We start from the raw sequence: 4,370 nt of genomic DNA, 5'->3' as shown, positions 1-4,370 counted from the left end.
TCCAAAAGATTATATAAAAACAAACAAACACCAAAGTAGAACAATAATTGTAGGGGGATGAAAACAAAGTAGTTGGCTATTCTTAAGCTAGTGGCTTTGTACTTTAAAAGAGTGTTTGATTAAAGGAAGAAAACTTTAAAAGATTTTACTAAGTATATTATAAACATACAACTTTAATTTCCTCCTTTTTCTCTATAAACATACTTTACAACTTACTGGCAATTATGGAAGTTTATAAAGAGCCACCAACCTTTTCTTTACTTTTTTCCATTATTTAATCTTAATTAGTTATCTATCAAATTCAATGTCCCATTTTGAATTTGATTGACGCATTACTTCCCAAAAAAAATCATTAGACACATTTATCTATATTATTTTAGAATAAACAAGCAAAGTTTATTTTATAAATGGTACATTCTTTCACACTTGCCTTTTCTATGTTGCCCATAATTTACTCTTTTATCAAATTAATTACCTTATCTTCTAATCGTGTTTAGCTACATCCTCTTTTTAGCCTCAAAATTTAATTAATTTTAGTGGTTGTAATTGTAATTCAATGATTAGATATATAAAACCTTATTTCAAATTAAACATTAAAAATACAGTCATTTTAAAATAAGATATATATAAATTTTTTGTATAATATAAACAGATATGGAAACCTTGGATGTTTGTTATGTAATCTCTTTTAATTTACTTTTAATTTGAAATCATCTAATCATCTTAAAACGCGTCAATTAAAAAATTTATGTAAGAAATATTATCCTTATACTTAATCTGGAAAAACAAAAAACAAAAGTTCTATATATATTTGTGTGGTGGAATAAGATGAATTAGAAGATGATTAGAAATTATCTATGCAAATACTAGACATAGTAAGGGTAATGATGATGATAAGGTGCTAGAGACTTATTGTATGCATTTGTGGTTGATAATATTGTGAAAGTTAGGCCAAAAAATGTAGAAACCAGTAGGATCACAATTTCCAAGCTCCAATGAACAACTGTTAATGTTTGTATAGATGCTCGTTCATCTCTTAGGAAGAAGAGAATTTATCATTCACACAATGCATAGTTGTTCTAGGGTTTTGGGTTAAATGGTCATTCAATATAGGACGAATGCCTATTCATGGTGTCTTAGGATGAACGATGAGATTAGAGAAGGAATGACCATATATAAGGAGAAGGTAACAATGTTAGTTAATGTTCAAGTCAAGAAGATGATGAATGTTTGTTCATCATAAAGCGAAAACTCGTGCATTAGCTTAGTGAGATGCACAATGAGTAGACACGTCAATTGGGCCGGGTCGAATGGAGGCCCGGCCCGAAGCACGAAAAAAAGCCCGGGCACGACAAAGCCCGGCCCGGTACTGTAGCGTGCCGGGCCGGGCCCATGGGCTTATCGGGCCGGGCCTTGGGCCTTAATATTAAACTCATGGGCTGGCCCGGCCCAGCCCGGCACTGTTCACATATATATATAATTTTTTTTAATTTTTTCTTCTGCCTGGTGGCAGAAGCTAATTCTGCCTGGTGGCAGAAGCTGCTTCTGCCAAATGGCAGAAGCTAATTCTGCCTGGCAGAAGCAAGCTTCTCCCAGGCAGAAGCCCAGGCAGAACGCTTCTGCCTGGCAGAACGGCTTCTGCCAGGCAGAAGCCGTTGGCTAGCTTCTGCCACAAGGCAGAGGCAGAAGCCGTTGGCAACGGCTACTGGCGCCAGTAGCCGTTGCCAAACTTTGTTTTAATTTTTTTTTTAATTAATTGATTTTTTCCTATAAAAACCTATTCAATTTTTCATTTTCATTTTCAATTACAATTACAAATTTCTCAAACTCTCAATCTCTCAAACTCCCAATCTCTCAAACTCTCAATCTCAACTATTTATTATATTTTTAATTTCATTTTATTTTAATTTTATCATTACAATATATTACAAATGGATCCAATGTCAAATGAATTCAATCCATTTGAATATTATCATGCTGGCGCTGATGATATTATTGATGATGCACAAGGTGGGATAGGTAGAGCACCAACAGGTGAAAGTGGTACGGGTACAGGTTCGCATTGTTCGACAGAGAGAAAAAGAAAACAAACGTCAATGGTATGGGAACACTTTGATAGAATAGAGGAAACAATAGAGGGGAAATTAATTCGTCGAGCAGTATGCAAACATTGCGATTCTTGTTTAACATGTGCAAGTACAAGTGGGACGGGACATCTTCGCCGACATGTTACTGATTACTGTAAAAAAATTCCACATGAACTTAGAGGACAAAAACAAATTGCATTCACTAGATCGCGATCTGTTGGTCCAGGTGCCACTTCAGCAGGAGGTCCGAGCGGTTCTGGACATATGGGAGAAATGTCAACTTTTACGTACGATCAAATGAAGGTTCGAGATTACATGGCCAGGTATGTCGTTGCTTCTGATCAACCTTTTAGTTATGCAGAAGATGAAATTTTAGAATGGATGATACAAAATAGTATTCAACCAGCATTTAGAAGAATTCCTAGGTCAACTCTTAGGTCAGATATATTGAGAAATTATGAACTAATGAAAATAAAAATTATTGGAGAATTAAGTAATTTTAATGGTGTTATTTCAATAACTTCTGATTTATGGACTGCTACAAATCAACGTATAGGGTATCTTTGTGCAACTGCTCATTATATTAATTCTGATTGGCAATTATGCAAAAAAGTTATTGCATTTAGAAATTTAGAATATCCACATAATGGTCTTGCAATTTATCGTTCATTAGCAAATATTTTTGATGAATATAAAATTAATAATTCTATTTTTTCAATTACTTTAGATAATGCTAAAAATAATAATAAAGTTATTGAATATATGCATAATCATTTATCTCCTCCATTTAATGGAAAATTATTTCATGTTAGGTGTGCATGTCATATTATTAATTTAATCGCTCAAGATGGCTTGAGTTTGGCAAAAAAACATTTAGAAGTAATTAGACATGCCATTGCATATATTTCATCATCCCCATCATGGGTACAAGCATATCATCAATTATGTAAATCAATGGGGTTAAGAAGGAAAAAATTAAAAATAGATATTAGCACTAGGTGGAATTCAACATATCTCATGTTGAAAGCATGCGAAGGGTATGAAGTTCCTATAACACGATACTTCAATACCCAACCAATGGATTCGCAAGATCCTATTTTTTTGACAGATCAAGATTGGGAAATAGCTATGGCTTTAATGAACTTGTTAGAGCCATTGAAAACAGCCACAGATCATTGCTCAGGTGTGTATTATCCGACAACTTGTTCTATAATATATAATATGGTAGAAATAAGTGATATATTTAAAGAACATAGGTATCGTCACTCTCATAATGCTTTTCAAAATATATGTATGCAAATGGAACAAAAATTTAAAAAATATTGGAGTGAAATTCTTTTACTTTATTCTGCAGTTACTATTTTAGATCCTAGGGCAAAAACTAATGGATTACAAAATTTATTTGATGTTATTAATGAAAATTTGTCAATTAATAGCAATGTAAATTCTGTTGAATATGTTCAAGAATTTTTATTTGATATGTATAGTATTTATGAACAAAAATATGGAAAAACTGGACAAAGTTCTGCACCAGAGGTAAGCTCTGGTAGTTCAGGTAAAAAAAAGTCACGCATATGGTCTTTATTGCGCAAAGGTAAACAAACTGTTAGTCAAAGTACAAATTATAGTCAATTTTACAATTATATAAATATTGACCATTATCCTGAAATTATTCAAAGATATAATGCTGAAAAACTAGATGTTTTGGCATGGTGGAAAGACAAGGCAGAAACCTTTCCTGTGCTTGCAGCCATGGCTCGAGATCTACTAACACCTCCGGTGTCAACTGTAGCATCGGAATCCGCTTTTAGTGCAGGGGGATGTGTGCTGGATGATAGACGATCCAATTTACATCCAAATATGGTCGAAGCGATAATGTGCATGAAAGATTGGATCAAAGCTGATTTTAAATTACAGAATCGTGTGACAGAAGATGTCTTTGAAGAATTCAAAGATTTGGATGTAGAAGATGAATAGATAAATATTATATAGTAGATAAATTTTATTTATGTTTTGTAATTTATACAATATGTAAATTAATTTATTTGTATTTTATTAACAATTTATAATATTTTTTATCATGTAACCACGGTATTCCTCCGCCATAAGTGAGGATTATAAATAAAATATTCGGGGTACTGTCCTCGATTTTAATAATTGAAAAATAATTTGTGTTTAAAAATTTTAATTAAAACTTTTTTTAAAAATATTTAATAAGGCCCGGCCCGGCCCGTTTACTGAGGCCCGGCCCGGCCCATTTATTGAGGCCCGGCCCGGCCCGTT

The sequence above is a fragment of the Mangifera indica genome, chromosome 1 (assembly GCF_011075055.1).
Source record: "Mangifera indica cultivar Alphonso chromosome 1, CATAS_Mindica_2.1, whole genome shotgun sequence".
Lineage (NCBI taxonomy): Eukaryota > Viridiplantae > Streptophyta > Magnoliopsida > Sapindales > Anacardiaceae > Mangifera > Mangifera indica.
This window is presented reverse-complemented; position numbering follows the sequence as displayed.